At 42.6% G+C, this 21,309-nt stretch overlaps 1 long non-coding RNA gene across 1 annotated transcript; it reads left to right on the plus strand.

The window, feature by feature from the left end:
• The first annotated feature begins 7,639 nt into the window (after positions 1–7,639).
• On the plus strand, positions 7,640–16,914 carry LOC142360733 (uncharacterized). The gene is made up of 5 exons (XR_012763319.1): positions 7,640–7,834; positions 13,178–13,264; positions 14,583–14,645; positions 15,667–15,878; positions 16,620–16,914. It is a non-coding gene; the product is annotated as an uncharacterized LOC142360733 (long non-coding RNA).
• Positions 16,915–21,309: the final 4,395 nt, after the last annotated feature.

A 21,309-nucleotide genomic window follows, 5' to 3' on the forward strand; every position in this document is an offset into this window, starting at 1 on the left:
TATTCCCACAAGATTTATATTAAGAGTTTTTGAAAGGAAATTTTCCATTTGTTGTTTTTGATCATTATTGGTACTGTTGTTTTGCTTTGATTTTAACAAACAGATGTAGGATCCTCAGCGTGTATACATCTGCAGCTGTAGATTTTGTGCCTCATGCATATTTCATAACCAACTGGGAATGAAATGAAGAAAAATTGCTGATTCTGAGTCACTCTGAGGCCACATATTTAATTTTAGTACACCTTCCATGCAAGAAAGTACTCACGAGGAAAGTAAACATGGATCTGAGAACATTAATGAGGTATTCAGGTACAGACAAAAGGTACTGAACAGATCACAAATAGAACAGAATCTAATAAATTGAACAGAAAACAGGGATTTGAACACATGAAATTGTCATGCCACCTTATATCGGGTCCCATTTTAAATACATTTTAAATACAATGTACTTTCATCACAGATTCCACTTCCGGTCTTCTATTCACAATTTCATTTCTGTCTGGTTTTGAAAGCTTCCTTTTTGGAGTGCATTAGTCTCGTCGTCTTCCAGGGCTGTGGAGCAGGAGCACATCTTGCCATTTTTATGCAAAATTCCCACTCCCAATGTGGGAACACTTCTGCAGTCCCAATGTCATGCCTGCCTCCACTGCCTTCTGCTGCTCTGCCTGTCCCAGCAAGACCCCCGTGGCTCTGGCTGCCCGTGTCTGTACTCTGGCTGCCTAATGTGAAGGCTCAGGCACGGATCCAGGTCAGTGAACCCCAGATCACCCCATGCCCAGAGACAGAGCTCGAGCTACCAAGTAGGCAATGTGGACAGTCAGGAAGTTTGAGCTTAAAGGACGGGTTTGAGCTCCAAGCTGACTTGACAGCATAGATAATACCATAACATCTATGCACAGACATTAAAACAAGGTGTGGCCAATATGAGCTGGAGAGAAAATTATTTCATTCCTCCCCTGTTATTTTTCATTGTGGAGTCAATTCCAGATAGAATAGGACAGTTGCTACATTTCCAGATACATTAACGCCCACACAAGACAAACACAAGAAATAGATTTGTCAGGGATGAGTTTTACAGTGTTTGATTTTTCTGCTTCAGTTGTCAGCACAGGAAATTTAAGGCTAGACAAACAGGAACAATACATTTTCATCAACTTCATCTTTATCTGTACAAAAACTCTTACTTTACCTTAAACAGTATAGAATACTTTGACAAATGTACAACTAAACCAACGGTAAGTCTCAGAGATATCTGGGGATTTTTTCATTACAAACATCTGAAAGGTTCTGACATGTTTAGGAATCGTGTTTGCTTCTTCATTCATCCATACTACATTGATGTCATATTTTTAACAGGTCAAGATTTTTTTTTAAATTCTAGCTCAGTAATCAAAGTTTTTAATAACTTATATGTATAATGTTAACTTTTTCTTCCTCTATATGGCAATATTTTTATTCCTATGGTTTTGTTCTTTTTTCTCAAAAAAAATCCTATTGAAATGAAAAATTTCACGAAATTCTCACTGTCTGAAATGATGTTTAGAGGGATTGTATTGAAATACAAAATGAACACATGCAGTTAGTACCTGCATTATATACCCAAGTTCCGAAAATGCTCATGGTTTACCTTAAAGAATATCAAGAATATGTACAATGAGAGTTAGAGTGAAAGAATTCATGAAAAATCAGTATATCCATATTTTATTTATTTAGTATTGTGTTGCAAGTTTTGGTAACTATAGTAGTTAAAGGATTGGTGAAATGGAAAAATACCAATAGTTTATGCATATGACGGGATAACTCAACCATAGCGTAGATCCACACGGGTAACATACTACATGCACTTTTCTGATCTCCAGGATTGCTAATGCTTTTATCACACACTGAAATTCTGAGAATGCTATCCAGTTTTTGTTCACTTTTGCTTAATTGATAAGTAATATAAAACTAGTTTAAGATTGAAACTGGCATTTTAATCACTGTTTCTCAATACAGGATATGGGATGAAGGGCCTAACCTACAGAACAGAAAAGAAGTGAACCTTGCCACACACAGTTACCCTGATATGGAGACTGTGGCAGCTTTAAACTTACTCCTGGCTTCAGGATTCCCTAATCATCCCTGGCTCACATTAGTATAGCCCCTGCATTTCACTGTATGCCCTGGCCACCGGCATATGCTTATGCATATGAGTCTGGAAGACAAGGAGAGAAGCCTGGCATGAAGTAATCTGTGCCATCTTTGGGGTTTTCGAGGAACCCACCCATATGGCGGACTCTCTCTTTACTGGAGGAAACTATAAAACTCTCAGCAGTCAGCATAAATGTTGCTAAGTAAACAAGAACAGCAGTCACCAAAGGCAGATTTGTACAGGAAGTAGCCATGAGGAGCATCAGCAGAAATTGCTGGCATTCTCAAACGGATAAGCTCCAAAAGGCCTCTCAAACGACACACTGAAATGCGGAGGAAGCCATGACAGTCATTGAGAAAAGTGAGACCTTCAAATAGTTGAAGATATTGAGGATCAGGTTTTCGTGAAAGGCTCTCTTATTACCAAGACCTCTTTTTATTAAAAGCTGAAATTTTGGACCTTATATTCAGATACATGCACAGAATCTAATGCAACAGACATGACAAGACAGGTGCAAACTTTCGATATCTTTTAGTAAAGACAGGAAAACCTGTGAATTACCCTGAAGAATATCTCTGGTTCGATTGCTACTTACTTTTAACAAAGAGCTGATATCCACACCCTAGCATAAATAAGCACCATTAGTTCAGTGAATTCACTTTCCATTGCTAGGTTTTTAATTATTTAAAATAAATCTTTGGACTGTGCTTTTTCCTGTATTCTTTTATTATCATTATTTTGAAAACAATTTTTCAGATGACAATGTTTTCTGAGTTACAAACATCGGATTTGAAAATACCTACTAATATAATCTATAAATTATATAGTCTCTCAAATACATCTTCTTCAATCTGACACAAGAGAGTAACATATACTTCTGCAACTGCAGGCTTCAAATATTGAGTACCATTTCTAGAGTTTACAATCAGTTTTATTGTCGCTAACAAGATTTGTGCTGTGGAAGTTTCTTCATTTAGTGAAAACACCTATATTCTTCAAGTGGGAGAAAATACTATTTATGTTATTCCATTTTAAAATATTATGCAGTATTTCATTCTGCAGGAAAAAAACACTCAAAATCTGTTTCATATTTATGCAAGTCACATTTTAAAATGCAAAGTGCTTCTCAGTCTTGCATGTTTCCCCTTTCTATAATAAAAGTATTGCGGTCTTGTTATATTACTTCAGCAATATTTCTTGTTTAAAAAGAAGACTTTTCCCATAAGCTCCCTTGGAAAAAAATTGAAATAATACAACAATTATTTATGCCAAGGTCCCACTTCCCTGAACAGTGCTTTCAAATATTGAAAGGAATCCCATAGTTAATTCTTTCTTCTACTCCCTTGTTAATCTCTCTTTTTTCAACGTCAAACCTATTCATTTAATCATTAAATATACCATGGATAGGATTAAATCCACCTAACTTTAGACATCTACATTGCAGATTTCTATGTGAAGTACTTCATTAAATTACACCAAGCAAAGAGAAACCAGCATATTTAGAATCATAGGTTTGGATTGGAAGGGACCTTTAAAGGTCACCTGTGGGGTTTCTGGAAGTACAGGAACATATTGTGAGCAACCCAGACACTCTGAATACGGACTCGATCGGTTTGTAGCAGCACAGGCTTCAAGCAGCACAGGCCTCCAGGCCTTTCTCAGGCCAGTTGCGGGAAAACAGGCCTTTCCCAGGCTGGCTGTGGGAAAGACAATCGTTCTCGGGCCAGCTGCAGGTAAACAGTCGTTCTATGAATACTGACCAATCATAGTTGGAGTATTGCTTATGTAACCGGGGTGTTATATTGATAGATGTTTTTATGTATAGTGACCAATCGTAGCTGAGTGTTGTACCAAGTGTTTATGTATAGTGACTAATCATAATTGAGTGCTGTCTATATAATCCAAATTCTTTGCTAAAAAAAGTTGACTGTTATGGATCATATTGGTCGAGTCCTAGACGCCACCACAACAGTCACCTAGTCCAGCGCTCCCTACCATGGACAGGGACTTCCTCCACTAGACCAGGTTGCTCAAACCCCCATCCAACCTCACCTTGAACACTTTCCATGATGGCGAAGTTGTGGATGCAAAAATTCTCTGGATAACCTGTTCCAGTGTCTCACCATCCTCATCATTAAAAAATTTCTTCCTTATATCCATAGAATCATAGAGTCATAGAATCATAGCTTGGAAAAGACCTCTAAGATCATTAAGTCCAACCATCCACCCAACACCACCATACCTACTAAATCATGTCCTGAAGTTCCACTTCTACATGTTTTTTGACCACCTCCAGGGATGGTGACTCCACCAATTCCCTGGGCAGCCTGTTGCAATGCCTGACCACTCTTTCAGTAAAGAAACTTTTCCTAATATTCAACCTAAACCTCCGCTGATGCAACTTGAGGCCATTGCCTGTCGTCCTATTGCTAGTTACTTGGGGGAAGAGAGCAACACCTGCCTCACTACAACCTCCTTTCAGGTAGTTGTAGAGAGTAATACGGTCTCCCCTCAGCCTCCTTTTCTGCATGCTAAACAACCCGAGTTCCCTCAGTTGCTCATCATAAGACTTGTTCTCTGGACCCCAATCTAAATCTACTCTTGTCACAGCGGGATTAAGGACTCCTCATAAAATCAATATGATCAGACAAAGCCAGTTTATTGCGCTACAAACCCGTGTTTATATAGTTCCTTGCCACGTAATAGTTCTAACGTGATTGGATGCATGCACTGTCCACATGCCCTTCACGTGTACTTCTCAGTCTCTGATTCATGTGACGCTATCAGCCACGCACATCAAACCCCTCCTCAGGATCTTGTTTTTCTTGCTAATCGCGGTTAATGCAGGCCTCATTGTGACCTTGATGCCTGCTCCATTATAGGCTATCAGGAGTCAGACTCAGTGTATCTGGAGGGCTCACCACATGGCCGTGGTTCCCCCAACAAATCCCCCTTTTTGTTTTTGAGCCATGCAGATACCCTGCATCATCTTTGCCATTACCTTCTTTATACATTGTAAAACACAACTAAATGTTAACAGCATAACAACAACCATAATGAACATTGTTATCCCTTGGTGCACCAGGTCTGCAAGCCATCCTGAGATCCCAAGATGCTTCAGCCAATCCGTAAGGCCAGACTCTACCTGTACAGCGTTCAGATTTTTTTGCAAGTCTGCCAATTGCCTATGGATGGACTGTGAGTGATCACTCAGGTTCACGCAACAAAACCTTCACAACCGTGACCATGCGCTAATATCAAAAAATCTATTGCTGCTCTGTTTTGTAAAACTGCATGCCTTAAGCTGTCTAAATCTTCTAAAAGGCAATACAGCAATTATTTTCTGCTCTAAATTCTCTACTAACACTAGCCATTCAGCAAAAGCCTGTTCTCTTAGCTCCGCAGGTTCCTGCAGGGCTAAGGGTTGTCGCATAAATTGCTCTATCCATTGAATACACTGAAAAGTTTAAGACAATTTTGTTACCCTTATGTAGCATCGTTAACCATGGGTGGAGTCGCTTCTGGACTCTCGCTTTGAGCTTTTGTGGGCTCACCTCGTTTCTGGGTCCTTTCCTCTATCCAAGGCCTTACCCATCTTGCTGGCACCCAAATTGGACCGTTCTCTGCAAGGATACAAACATAACCTCTGCCGGTTAGTTTTACCTCTACAGGCCCCTTCCATTCTCCTGTGATTAAATCCCGCTACCTAACCTTCACTGGACTAGACTGCTGTGGATTAGTGTCTGATGATAACTGGTGTACTACAATCGGTGGAGAGATCCGACCCTCCGTGAGGCGCAACGTGTTCTGCCAGACTGCCTATTTCTCCCCCTCTTTGTTTTTGCAACAGCGCTTTTAGCGTGCCATGTGCACACTCCACTATTGCTTGTCCCGTAGGGGAATGAGGGATCCCCGTTGTTCACCGAATCCCCCATTGTTGACAGAACTTTGCGAAGCTCTTCGAAACATAAGCAGGCCCATTATCTGTTCTGAATAACAACAACAATTGCATAATAAAACACATTACTGCTGACACATGCATCTTTCAACAATTATGATCAAGATTGTACATACATATAGGATCAAATATAATATGCATCAAACTTAATTGCCTGGATTTGACTCAGGTCGTTTCCCACAGTAGCAAGTAGTAATTACAGCAAAAGTGGAGTATGTGTCATTTTTCGTATAGATACTGAAGCATTGCCAGGAGATTTCTAATGCAGTCTGCTCGGACCTCTTTGGAAACCTGAAGGAGTCTCGGCTTTGCCCTCCTGGCAGCTGGGCTCCACGCCGAGCCCCTAGTCCACCCGGGCCCAGAAGAACTGCATTTTAAAACAACTTTTAATTACAGCTCCCTGTTCTTGGTTGCAGAACTTTGACTCAGGTAAAGATTTCCCACTAAAACATCAGCATTAAACAACAGAAAAGATGCTTTGCTTAATGAAATCGAGCAATTTTTCTTAAGTCTTCCAAAACTCAGTACAACACATCAATAGTCAGTTTAATAAGCCTTAAATTTATATTAATCACACCAAAAAAAAGTAACTCTCTAGCGTGGTATTTACTACACTAGTATTTACATTAGGCCCCAGTTCAAGTCACGAAAGGCAGCCTGTAAAGAAAAAAGCCAATGGAGAAATCCTCGTGTATACTGGAGCTGGGTTTTTGAAGCACTCCAGAGGGAAAAAAAAACCCTCCCATTTTCACCCAGCTCGGGTAAAATTGTGAAAGGCCCTTCTTGTCGCGATTAAAACAACTTTTCTCCTGTTTCCCTCTTTTTTGTTTTGCGACCAGCGGTCGCATCGCTGCACCTACGGCGGCAGCCATGACCGTAGCCTTGTCCTGCTCTAACACACGTCCCGCGGCTTCTAACATCGCTGCCGCGTTCGCGCCTCGAGGCAAAGCACTGAGCCTTTCTCGTTCTTTTCCTTAACGAGCCCCTTGATGGCTGGCAGCGGCGGCGGGCACTCGGCCCCCGGCCCCGCCGCAACTTTGGCGGCCGCGGCGCCGCCCCCGCGGAGCTGGGGTGGGGAGGTGCCGGCTGCGGAGCCGCTCCGGGCGGGCACGGCGCCGGCAGCTGCCCGCGGAACTTCCCGCTCGGCGGCGGGGGGTGCTGCGCCCCGCCCCGCGGGTGCGCGCCGCAGCCGCGCAGCGAGCCCGGGGTCGGAGCCCAGGATCGGGGCGCGCTCCGCCGCCCACCTCGCCCCGTCCCCCCATTTCTCTTAGCCCCCTCCCCACGGCGGTTCAGGCGGAGGTGGCAGCCCTGTCGCCTGCAACTTTTCCAATTTTGTAACCAGTTCTGCGATCTGACTGTCCTGCGACTCTCGAGCTCGTTCTCTTTCCTCTGCTGTCTGCGTCGCTGGTGTTCCCGGAACACACAGACCAGCTGCCGCCGGGCGCCCGCGGGACCGCGGCTCCCGGCCGGCGGGGGCGGCGGCGGGGGGCTCCCCGCAGCGCCGCGGCTCCCGCCGCCACTTGTGCTCCAGCAGGCTGAGCGCGGCGAGCAGCAGCAGGAGCGGGTAGCCCAGACACAGCGCCAGCGCCCTCCTTTCGTCTCTCATTTCTTTCAGCGTCTCATAAATCAGTCTCCACACCGTAGAGAATTTACTCACTTCCTTGGATCCCGCGCTAACTTCTTCCCACAGTCTTTCCACTGTGGGGATCCAGTCACTTTGTGCCCAAAGCAACAGAGTCTTCAAGGTAAGTGAGTCATATTGTAACCCTCTAGTAGAAAGGACATGTTGGAGGAGTTTTTCCACTGCCGACTCTTTCCGGGTCAGTGTGATCCCCATCTCCTCCCCAGCCGCCTGCTTGATCAGGGCAGGTTTTCCCTCAACGTATGCTGGCATTTTTTTTTTCCGAGTGCCGGGGCAGCACTCGCCTTCGGCCGGCCTCCACACCCTCCGTCGCCGGCTTCCCGCTGGCTCTGGTCCAGCGCTGATTTGAGGGTCCCTGGTCGGGCGCCAGTTGTCGCGGCGGGATTAAGGACTCCTCATACGATCAATATGATCAGACAAAGCCAGTTTATTGCGCTACAAACCCGTGTTTATATAGTTCCTTGCCACGCGATAGCTCTAACGCGATTGGATGCATGCACTGTCCACGCGCCGTTCACGCGTACTTCTCAGTCTCTGGTTCGTGTGACACACATCAAACCCCTCCTCAGGATCTTGGTTTTTTTGCTAATCACGGTTAATGCAGGCCTCATTGTGACCTTGATGCCTGCTCCATTATAGGCTATCAGGAGTCAGACTCAGTGTATCTGGAGGGCTCACCACATGGCCGTGGTTCCCCCAACATACTCTCTTACAGTTTAAAACCATTATCCCTTGTCCTGTCACTATGGTCCCTGGCAAAAAAGTCTCTCTTCATCTTTCTTATAGGCCCACTTAAAGTACTAGAAGGCCATGAAAAGGTCTCCCCAGAGCCTGCTCTTCTCCAGGCTAAACAAACCCAACTCTCTCAGCCTTTCTTCATAGAAGAGATCTTCCAGCCCTCTGACCATTTGTCGTGTTAATTTGGCAGAAAATAAACCCCCTTGCTTTCTAACGCTGTTCACCGGAGTGAGAGGCTAGGTGCAGCTAGGTTTAAATTCTGAATGATGTCCAATTTGCCACTACCAGTCCAGTCACGTTTAATATGTATATTAAACTACCACGATTCTGGATACACTCATAGCAGTCTGCACCTTCAGTCCAGTCATGCTCATGAACTGGCATGGCCGCATTTGGTCGCGTTCAGTGAGAAACTGTGACAACTGGCTACTTAGTGCAGTTTTATTTGTGCAACAGATATATAGGTTTTTTGAATTGCCGGTGATAGTCACTGTCTACAAGAAAGCACGTGCAAATATAAAACGCGTGAAAAGTTTATAAATAATACAGCCTGGCTATAAACATTAGGGAGTAACTATTCCCGCGAAAAGCGCTTAGTTGAAGTCTCACCCAAGGTGTCCCAAGGGGTAGAGAAGCAAGGCTCAGCCCGTCGGCCGATCCCGGCTGTCGGAGGCAGTCTGAGGTGGAGTTTCCCTTGACTTGCTCACGGTGTTACCTTCTTTTCCTCCGAAGATCTTCTTCTCCAAAAATCCCCCATTTCCGTGGCTATTTTTATATCCTTTCTGCCTTTAAGGTGGAGTTTGAGTGACTGTAGTCATACATACTTTTTATCATGATTGATGTAAAATTCTCTTGCTTCACATTTAAAGGTATAGTTTACGAAATATCGAGAGCGCAGTCTCGATTCCACACCATTTTCTTGGTCTTCCCCTGGACCCACTCTGACAGGTCCATGTCTTGCTTGTGCTGGTGGCCCGGAGCTGGAGTGGGGTCTCATGAGAGCAAAGTGGAGGGGCAGAATCACCTCCCTTGACCTGCTGGCCATGCTTCTTTTTATGTAGCCCAGGACATGATTTGCTTTCTGGGCTGCAAGCACACAGTACTAGCTCATGTCCAATTTTTCATACACCAGTATCGCCAAGTCCTTCTCTGCAGCGTTGCTTGCAATCCATTCATCCCACAGTCTGTACTGATATTGGGGATTGCCCTGACCCAGATGCAGGACCTTACACTTGTCAGATGCAGGACCTTACACTTGTCATGTTAAACTTCACAAGGTTTGCATGGGCCTACCTCTCAAGCCTATCAAGGTCCATCTGGATGACATCCCATCCCTCAAGTGTATCATCAACTACACCACTCATCTTGGTGTCATCCACAATCTTGCTGAGGATGCACTCAATTCCACTGTCTGTGTCATTAATAAATACGTTGGATTGTATTGGTCCCCCTAAGGGACACCACTAGTTACAGACATCCATCTGGACTTTGAGTCATTGATTGCCACTCTTTGGATGTGGTCATCCAGGCAATTCGTTATCCATCTAACCATACATCCATCCAAGCCATACCTCTCCAATTTGGAAGTGAGAATGTTGTATGGGACAGTGTCAAAGAGAAATCAAGGTAGGAGACATCAGTTGCTCTGCCCTTACCCATCAACTACAGTCACTCCATTGCAGGAGGCCACTACATTAGTCAGGCATGACTTTCTCTTGGTGAAGCCATGCTGGCTGCTTCTGATTACCTCTCTGTCTTCCTAATGCCTTGAAACAGCTTCCAGGGGTAATTGTTCCATGATCTTATGGGGCACAGAGGCGAGGCTGACTGGTCAGTAGTTCCTAGGGTCCTCTTTTTAATCCTTTTTAAAAATGGATGTGATGGTTCCCTTTTTCCAGTCACTGGGGAATTTTCTTGCCTGCCATGGCTTTTCAAATATGATGGAGAGTGGCTTAGCAACTACAGAATGTACCCTCAGCAAGTATGCTGACGACACCAAACTGGGAGGTGTGGTAGATACACCAGAAGGCTGTGCTGCCATTCAGCGTGACCTGGATAGGCTGGAAAGCTGGGCAGAGAGGAACCTGATGAGGTTCAACAAGGGCAAGTGCAGGGTCCTGCACCTGGGGAGGAACAACCTCATGCATCAGTACAGGCTTGGGGTGGACCTGCTGGAGAGCAGTTCTGCGAAGAGGGACCTGTGTGTCCTGGTGGACGACAGGTTAACCATGAGCCAGCAGTGTGCCCTGGCTGCCAAGAAAGCCAATGGGATCCTGGGGTGCATTAGGAGCAGTGTGGCCAGCAGGTGGAGGGAGGTTCTCCTTCCCCTCTACACTGCCCTGGTGAGGCCCCATCTGGAGTACTGTGTCCAGTTCTGGGCTCCCCAGTTCAAGAAAGATGAAGAGCTACTGGAGAGAGTCCAGCGGAGGGCTACAAGGATGATGAGGGGACTGGAACATCTCCCCTACGAGGAGAGGCTGAGGGAGCTGGGCTTGTTCAGCCTGAAGAAGAGAAGACTGCGAGGGGACCTAATTTATGCTTACAAATATCTGAAGGGTGGGTGTCAGGAGGATGGGGCCAAGCTCTTTTCAATGGTGTCCAGTGACAGGACAAGGGGCAATGGGCACAAACTGAGGCACAGGAAGTTCCGTCTGAACATGAGGAAGAACTTCTTCCCTCTGAGGGTGGTGGAGCACTGGAACAGGCTGCCCAGGGAGGTTGTGGAGTCTCCTTCTCTGGAGATATTCAAGACCCGCCTGGACAAGGTCCTGTGCAGCTTGCTGTAGGTGACCCTGCTTCGGCAGGAGGGTTGGACTAGATGACCCACAGAGGTCCCTTCCAACCCCTACTATTCTGTGATTCTGTGATTCTGTGATCTGCCAGTTGAGGGTGTAATTCATCTGATCCACCTTAGATCTCTACTACAGGGCACAAGTAATCTTTTCTATATTAAATCATTCCGTACACAGAATATACAAAGACTTTAGGGTGACACTTCTGATATAGACTTTAAAACATAAACACTTATATTGCAGTTCTTTTCTACCCTGGTCCTTACTACTACCTTTTATGATCAAAAATATCAAGTTTTAGGTTTTCATTATTTCTTCCCCCTTCTTGGCATTTAGATATTGGGAACTGATGAAACCGTCCAGTGACCATTCCATAGCAGTAACTAAAAAATTTTACTTTATTTATTTCAATGGGCAGAATTGACCAACCTAAAAAATTCCCGATGTTTTTGCAGAAAGACTTATTTAATGGGTACACACAGAAGAAAGAAAATGATGTAACAAGAGCAGATGCTGACATTTTCTTTTTGACAGGTATAATTTTTATGCCCTGCATGTAATAATAAAAGAAAAAAAAAAAAACCAAAACCAAAAAAGAAACACAACATCTTTTATCACATTTTTATTCATCCACCTATGATTTAGATTACACTGTTCACAAAGCAGTATTGTAGATGTATGTCTGGACTTTTGCCAGGCTGAATGTTAGACAGTGGAGTTAGGAGAAGGAAGCTGGAAAGGAACTGAGACAATTTCAGGAATATATATGTGTCCTCAATCCAAATGGAGGTCTGCACATGACATTGATCAAGTTACCAGATAAGGAAGCACAAATTTGTAAGACCCTGTAACCCATGGCCAAGGGGTTCATCTGTCTGTGACCAAAAGCCCAGTTTTGTGTAGCACAGCTGGGTGGCTTTCTGTCAGAGAAAATTGTTGGTGAGGTGTGACAAAGTACAAAAGTTCTAGCCGAGCAAGACAGGAAAAGCAAAAACACAGACAGGAGTAAAATTGTTGAGACAATAATAGTTACCAAGTCAAGGATTCAAAGAAGAAAAAAAAACCACCAAAAACCAGAAAAATGACTGACAAGTTTTCTTGAGGAATAAAGTCCTAAGAAAAAAAGCAATCAGAAGAAATAAAGAAAATCAGAAGATGGGCACTTAGCAAGACTGAGGATCAGCCTTTTGCAAGGAGTAAAGAGGCAGCACTTCTGCAGCTGACTGATGACTCCCTGGCCAACAGAGACTCACCTGGTGTCTCATCAGCACAGTGAGCAAATTAGTGCTAAGCCTAGTAGCATGATGTAGCTATCATCTGTGTATATGAGACAATAAATAATTGCTTTGATCATTTAAGTTGTATATCCTGCTTAAAGGATCTCTGTGAACGGTAAAAAATGCCTGAACAAAAGCGACTCAGTTAAGGAGGTTACAGTTCCACTTTTTACACTAGGAAACATCTTCTGCATGCGGAATATACCCCTTCTGAACTTCTCATTTTCTTGTACATTTCGATACAGTCTGTGAACGAACTGAGTGTATGGTAGTGCTGTCCCAGCATTTGGTTATTGCTCTGACCAGGACCGTATCAAGAGTCTATTTGCTCTAAGAAGAAACAGAATAGAAACTTCTGGAATTTTGAAAACTAGATAAAACCAATCCCTAGGAAATTCACAGCACATTTGTGTGCTTGCACCAGCACTATTGTTTCTTCCTGGTACATTCTACAAAGCTGACATTCATTTCTGAGGTAATTGCTGTGACTTCCGGAAATTGCAATTATGTCTTACAAGCCCAATGATATTTTGCCAAAGTGTGTGCAATGTTACTATAGTTAGTTCTCTGCATGGTGAAGATGTTTATTTTCTTATACCTCCTTCATGTTTTACTCCTTTTCTCTTAAATCTCTTCAAGATTTCAGCAATTTCTGCTGTGCCAGTAATGAGTTCAGGTGTTTATTTTTCCCCCAGGAAGATTCTATCTGTGAAACAGATCTCTCAGGTAACAAACAGACATTTTAATATCCTTTCTTTCCCCAAGTCTCTATACAATTAGAGTTAAAATGCTTGGTCCTCCATGTATATAATATTTTGGTAATTTTATAATAAAAGTTGCTGTATAGCCTACCAGTTACGTGACAGCTTGCCGAAATAATAGTGAAGGACCTGTAATAAACCTTAATTGCTTTGTACTACTAAACCAATGTTCTTGCCAGTTGTTCTGAAGTATTTTAACCATGTGTATGCATGTGTTTATACACACATTCTATTGTATACACCTAATTAAAGGCTATTTTGAGCTTTAAGAAAAGTACTGCAGCTTTGACATCTAAAACACTTTACCAGTAGCCTTAATCAATGTTGTGTGTTTTATCATCTCCTAAATAGCCACAGGCACTGATCAATACAATAGCAGAGCCACATGTCATTAATCTCAATCTGTTCTAGGTCAGCATTCTCATACCTTCAACTGTGAATTTTTAAGACTCGTCTGATGAACTAATATATCATTTTTGCATTCATTGGCATCGTACTTTTCCTACTCGTCCCTTAACGCAGGTGCTAAGCTTATTTCTGGTGACTTCTAATGTGAAGCCCGTAATAAAATTCAACACTGTGAAGGTTTTGGTTTTTCTTTTAACAAATCCTTTTTCAACACTGCAGTAATTTTACGCACTTGCCATGATAGCAGTAAAATGCAGAGAATCTTCTGGCATCCACTTGAATTAGATATCCTAACAGTTGCTAATGTTCCATGTATTAGACAGGTGTGGGGACTCTTCACACTAAAAAGGTATGGAATTCGTAACTGTAAAGCCATCTCTGGAAAAACACAGGCTCAGGCAAATATTCTAGCTCTTAATTGCTTTCTACCAATAGGGAAGTGCCCTGAACCCAAGAGCAACAACAATAGCCAAACAGCCAGCAGATCTTCTAGACCTTGTGAATGGCATTCATTTAGTGTAAGCTGTGTTAAAGTAAGACATCAAAACTAAGACGTCAACGATCTGCTTAGAGTCAATAGGGAGAGATGTGCCTCCAGAGCACAGTGCCTCCCTTTCTAAGCTGAATATCCAAAAGCCAGCATAAACTACCATAGAACTCTAGTTTGGCAGAATATCAGATTGCTTATCCAGCCTTACAAGATCTGTTCAGCAGACAGCAGTCTTTCTTATTCACATTCTTTGGTACTAGCAACAAGTGTTTGGATTCATCTCATGTAACTTTGGCCATAAAGAATATTTAATTAATGTGATCATAATACGGATTTCTGGGGGAAATCAATCATTCTTTGGTGACACCTCTCATTCCCTTTCCAGTGATTACAGAAGGAGATAACCAGGATGATTTATAAACTTGACTTTTGGACAGCCAAAATTAAGGTGAGTTCACAACTTCTTGTGCAACTGCAAGGGTTACTCCTACAAAGCAAGTTCTTTATGGCTTAAAGCAAATAAGTAACAGATCTTTCACATGTTAGCAATACAGAGAAATGGCTTTCTTCACTGTTCGAATAATTAATGTAAAATCTAGTTACCAGAGATTTGAAATAACATCTCAATGTGTTCACATTCCTGAGCTGCTGCTAGAAAATGAGTCTTACGCTTTGTCATAAAGTCTTTTCAGTATTAATGTCAGACTGTATTGCGCAGTGGCATTCCATTACATGAATTTTCAGAAAGAAGTTCAGTACAAATTGTAGTTAAAATTAAAAATACCTTGTATTTAAAGATTAATGAAAAGTACAATTGATTAGAATAAAAAATATTTACAATTTTTTATAAAAAGAGCAATGTTGTACTTTGGAGAGATACTTAGGTACTTCTGCTGACAAAAAAAAAAAATCCTAATGTAGCAACAGATACAAATAGTGAATCTTTCATGATTTAAACAGCCTGAAAGTAATTAATTTTGAGTAATTGTGTTCATCTATTAGGCTTTTACTTAATTGTCCTAGAAAACAAAACAAAGAACAGTTTACACAGATGTGTGTATCTGTATCGGGCTCCACTTGAATTGACTGTGACAGAAAGCTGAAGTATCAACATTTCACATTAAGGGCAAAGAGAGATGGATCTTTCTGCCAGATTAGCATCAGAGACAATAATCCTGTGAGACAGAGTCTCCTACTTCCCCATAAATTTGAACAATGCCTACTGTATTGATGCCCTAAGACTTTTTGTTGTTTCATTTTCACTCATACTGTAATAAAAAAAACCCCAAAACCTTTTCTGAAAGAAAACCTACTGGCTTCTAAGGCTTCTAGAAACAAAGAGTCCCTGAAGCTGATAGCATGTCTTCCATTTATCTCCACTAATTGTGGGGGAAGTTTCTGTAAGTATAGAAACCATCCCTGAGAATTGTTCACAATAACACGTACAAGAATCTTCTTAATTTCTTAAGGTGCATCTAGTGTGTTATATAGGACTTGTGAACAGCAGCAAATCTGCATCACTGGTTGTAAGCAGCAGGCCCAGAGGAAGGAAGAGACACCGTGGAGGTGCTACAGAGCACATAACAGCAGAACCCATCTAGTGACACGAAACAACCTGTACAGGATATGTACTTGTCATCACCACCACCTGAGGACCACTTCCACCGTTCTTCCATGCTAGGTATGTAGCATAAGTCTATTCTGCAAGTGGAATTTTTTTTTAAGGGAGTACTGGAAAGTTATACAGAGAATATATGTATATAAAGTTTGTCTGCATCATGCACAAATTCTTCAGCTAGCTCCAAAACTACAATTATTGAAGGCTAATTAACTGCTACCAGAAAGAGAAAGCAATTAGCCTGTGAGCAACCCTTCACTGACACAGCCTTATCTTTTGAGGTATCAAAACTTCTAAACCATGTTATTATTATAGTAGCACTACATAACAAGCTCAGGTGTCTTTTATGGGATGGTATTGACTAGAACATACACGGACTTCTCAGCTATGGTACTGGGCCTGCAGTGCTGCCATTTGTTAAACGCAGGGTGCAGCCAGATGACAATATCATGTCTCCATCCTTGGAGATGCTCATACCCCAGCTGGACAGAGTCCTGGTCAGCCTGTTGTAGCTGACCCTGCTTTGAACAGGCGTTAGACTAGATGATCCGCAGAGGTGCCATTCAAGCTCAGTTGCTCTATGTGACGCCACAGATGGGTCAAAAATACACACCCTCCACTCAATATAGCAGGCACTAGTGGTTTCCATCCTAGACCAGACATTCCTTACCTAATTGATGACTGTGCTGGTTTTAACTGGTATAGAGTTAATTTTCTTCATAGCAGCTACTGTGGAGCTATGTTTTGGATTTGTGCTGAAAACAGTATTGATAACACAGAGATGTTTTTGTTATTGCTGAGCAGTGCTTATGCAGAGTCAAGACCTTTTCTGCTTCTCACACCACCCCACCAGTGAGCAGGCTGGAGGTGCACGAGAAGATGGGAGGGGACACAGCCGGGACAGCTGACCCCAGCTGACCAAAGGGATATTCCGTACCATATGGCGTCATGCTCAGCATATAAAGCTGGGGGAAAGAGAAGGAGGGGGTGACATTCAGAGTGATGGCGTTTGTCTTCCCAAGTAACCATTACGTGTGATGAAGCCCTGCTTTCCTGGAGATGTACTGCCTGCCAATGGGAAATAGTGTTTTGCTTTGCTTGTGCACACAGCTTTTTCTTTACATATTAAACTGTCTTTATGTCAACACATTTATCTTGCTTTCAATCTTCTGATTCTCTCCCCTATCCCACCCCGGGGGAGTGACCGAGTGTCTGTGTGATGCTTTGTTGCTGGCTGGGGTTAAACCATGATGGTGACCTAACTAGATTATCAATCGGGGGATTCCTGAATAGTTTATCAGCCTCAATTTTAGAATAAATTTGCTGAAAAATTGTGTTCTTCTTTTAAATTGAACTAAAGGGTTAAGAAAAATAAAATATTGCATTAGATAATTATTAAGAAAAAAAGTATTTGAATGCAAGCATCTAAGGATAATGCAGACAAATCTAATAATTAAGTGACACAGTTGATTTGGAATAATAGGAGTAAAATGTCAACAGGGAATACAAGCAATTTGATTTATGTGTTTGATTTTGAGTTTCAACTGAAATATAAACGGTAAGAAGCTAGGAGGACATAATATGGGATAAAAGAGCATATGAAATTATATCCTGAGCTCCACTGATCATCATATGCTGTTACACCAAAGTGCGTAGCAGGTATTCACTCCTACCTTGTTTTTAAGAGGCCTCAGAGACCAAAACAGAAGAACTGGCTTCTTACCACATCCCTGGGTAAAAATGTTCAGCTCAAGAACAGGTATCATTTCACCTAATAAATATATATTTTAGAAAAGGTTAAGTAATAAACAGAAGGATTTTTTTTCTTTTGGTCCAATTGTAAGACTTTCTAGGCAAGTGCTTCCACTACTTTCAGCAACACTTCTCTAGTAGTTGGATCCAGGAGAGGAAGTGTATGTAGCAATGCTCCAAATTGCAGAGGCAAAATTATAAGCACTGTTTATAGCATCAGAATATGCAGTCCTTTATAGGGCATCTGTACAATGGATATAGGTAGATGTGCAGGCAAACTAGGGAAAAGAAAACGGTCTTAAATCCTTCCCAGAATTTATCGCCATACGTAGAGCCCCAGATCAAAATGAATAATTGTCTTGAGAGAGAGACACTTGAATTAAGCAAACTGCTAAATCAGGCATTGTGCTTTGGGAACTTCATCATTTTGGTGAGGGACTGGGGCAGATGAGCAGAATCCTGCAGAGACAGGGTGTCAACTTGTGAAGCTCACCTCTCTCCCTCTGAGATACCAAGTAAGCAGGAGTGGACCATGAGACCACCTAGCCCCGCCTCCCCCCCCCCCCCCCCCACTAAGCACAACAGTACCCCTCTCCCAAGAAGTGTTGAAGGCAATCTCTGAAATGTTGTAGAATAGCAGCCAGTGCTCCAAAATAAGGAACATCTAATGGTTACAACTTGCTCGACCAAGGACTTACATCTGCTGTGAGACTGTGAAACAAGGAGTTGGCAAGAATGACAAGGACTCTGGTGTCCTCAGATGATGCATGACCATAAAAGGATAAAGCGAGTAGCGGTCTTCCTGCCCATACGACCACCACAGACCCTCTGGGACCCCTGCACAGGCGCAGATGACTTTGCTGGCTCAGCACAATCCCTGCACAAGCACAGACGACCTTACTTGCGCTACATAGTGAATATGCATAAGATAGGTGGAATAATTGTATTAGGTGGGGCTTTTGTAACTTTTGTGTATAAGTAATGCTGTTGTAGGCAGGTGTACCCCCACAACCAGAGGACCCTGACCACCAGCAGAAGTTGTCGCTGGATCCAAGGGTGGTGATATCTCTTATCTTTCTTGTTGTTTTCCTTTATTTCTCTGTCTCTGAAATTCTGGACACATACAGGTAGTGATGTTGTAAGTTTGTCAGTGTGCTATATTTTGTAGTCTACTGTAAGTTTCCCCAAATCAGTATCCATTTTAACCCCACTCGCTAAAAGTAGTGTTATGAAGTTGCAAAGATACCATCTTTTGTAATCTCACTGAACTCCAAGTAAAGCTTTGGGTTTTTTTTAATCAAGCATCTGCAGTCATTGCCGTGAGTGATAGATACCGTGCAGACAATCAAAAAAGATCACCTCTTCCTTCACCCACCAAGTGGGATGGATCTTCATAAAACTCTTCCTTTTACTTAGGATTTGCCGCACTTATGCCTATCCCAGATTCAAGATATAAAGTTACTTCTTTTCCAGAAATTTCTTCTGCTTCGTAGATGCATTAAGCTGATGCAGCAAAAGATCTGGTCTAGATCTAGAGTCTCTTCCTTATTTTTGTAAATCAACAGTGGGAGCCTATAACAGTAGTTTGTTTTCTGGGCTCACAGCACAGAAAGCCAACCATACCCTGGGCTGCATCAAAAGCAGCGTGGCCAGCAGGTCGAGGGAGGGGATTCTGCCCCTCTACTCCACTCTGGTGAGACCCCATCTGGAGTCCTGCATCCAGCTCTGGAGCCCTCAGCACAGGACCTGTTGGAGTGGGTCCAGAGGAGCACCACAAAAATGATCCAAGGGATGGAACATATCTGCTATGAGGAAAGACTGAGAGAGTTGGGGCTGTTCAGCCTGGAGAAGGGAAGTCTTCAGAGAGACCTAGTTACAACTTTTCAGTACTTAAAGGGGGCTCATAGGAAATATGGGGACAAACATTTTAGCAGGGCCTGTTGTGATAACATGAGGGGTAATGGTTTTAAACTAAAGGAGGGTAGATTCAGACTAGATGTAAGGAAGGAATTTTTTACAATGAGGGTGGTGAAACACTGGAACAGGGTGCCCAGAGAGGTGGTAGATGCCCCATCCCCGGAAACATTCAAGGTCAGGTTCGTCAGGGCTCTGAGCAACTTGGTCTAGTTGACGATGTCCCCGGTCATTGCAGGGGGATGAACTAGATGACATTTAAAGGTCCCTTCCAACACAAACTGTTCTGTGATTCTATGATACTATAAACAGTGCCAACAGTGACTTTGGTCTGGGAAACCTCTCTGCGTTTTATACTGCTGTTCAGTTCAGAAACCCTCTTTATTGTCCATTCATTGTGATAATACCCTGAGATGTTTTGATAGTGGAAACCTCATTCATTCCCATCAAGGACTAGTATACATGCAGGAAGCTGAGAGGATGTTCATAAAGTTTAGGCATCAAAGTTAGCTGCAAAACACATGAAAAAATCTGGTGTTTGGCGGACAAGAAATGAGCATATTAATTACTCCAGAGCTGAGCTGACCTGGTTGTTACTTTATGAACTGGAAGTGAAAATGGTATGATTACATCTAGTTGAAGGAGATCAGAAGTAATGGCACTGCTGTGAGCACAGGCCATGCTGGATGTGCACTTTTTTTCTGCACGATCTGGAAATGAGACAGAGTGCACTCTTAGAAAATTTGTGCATTATGCTACATTAGAGGGAGTGAGTCACATGTCAGTTGATAGAACTTCAGGGGACCTTGAGAGTTAGTAGCAGTTCTGCAAAAATGGACTTGGGGATCCCAGCTGATACTAAGCTGAATATGAGACAGCAGTGCTCTCTTACTGTAAGATACACATCATATACCGCGTATCTGAACAGTATGAACAAAGTGTGAGTAGAATACTGAAGGGAATTGTCAGCCTACTCTGCTCGGCATTGGTGAGGCTGGATCTGGAATGTTGCGTTCATTGTTGGTGTCTTCTTCATGGTATCAGGAGGTATAACAAGGGCAGCAGTTACAAATTCCAGCTTGGGAGCTTCAAAATGAATATTAGAAAGATTGCTTGGAGTTTGAGATGTGGCTAGACAAAGCCACTGCTAAACTGATTCAAGGTGAACAACAGCCCTGCTCAAAGTAGGAGACAGGAACATCTGACCACCATACATCCCTTCCAACTCATATTTTTATGACTCTGTATAATACTGATTCAAAATACACTATTTTGTTCCCCTTGGTTTTGCTTGGCTGAAAAACTGAGTAACAGAGAAGACAGGAGAGTTAGGTCCTAGATGTATTGTAACATCTCGCATGCTCCTGCCATAGTAAACTAGGATAAAAAAGAAATAGCTCTGTATTCGGAATGTCTGATTATTTTTTTTAGCTTTAGTTCTCTAGTATACAAGAGAAAGATTAGAAAGTGTAATGAAACTAATAAAGGAAAGATGGAACAGAAGTGATCAGATATATTGCAAGATGTTTCTTACCCTTTTGCAAAAACGGGACTGAATAAACCAATCTTTACTACCATCAGTAAAAAATCATTACTTTAGTGACTGCGTAAGTAACACAATGAAATAAAATTCTTCTACATTAGTGTCATATAAAAAAAGATGTAGAAAATTATTTCAAAGGAACTCAAAGGATAAGAAATGAAATAGATTAGCACTTCCTAGACATTACAAAACTTGAAAACAGTTAATTGTCGTGTCATTGCAGACAAAGAACAAAAGGAATTTGCAGTGAGAAGTAGTGAAAATGACACGGATATATTTCAGTAT

This window comes from Opisthocomus hoazin, chromosome 3 (genome assembly GCF_030867145.1).
Source record: "Opisthocomus hoazin isolate bOpiHoa1 chromosome 3, bOpiHoa1.hap1, whole genome shotgun sequence".
In the NCBI taxonomy this organism is placed as follows: Eukaryota; Metazoa; Chordata; class Aves; order Opisthocomiformes; family Opisthocomidae; genus Opisthocomus; species Opisthocomus hoazin.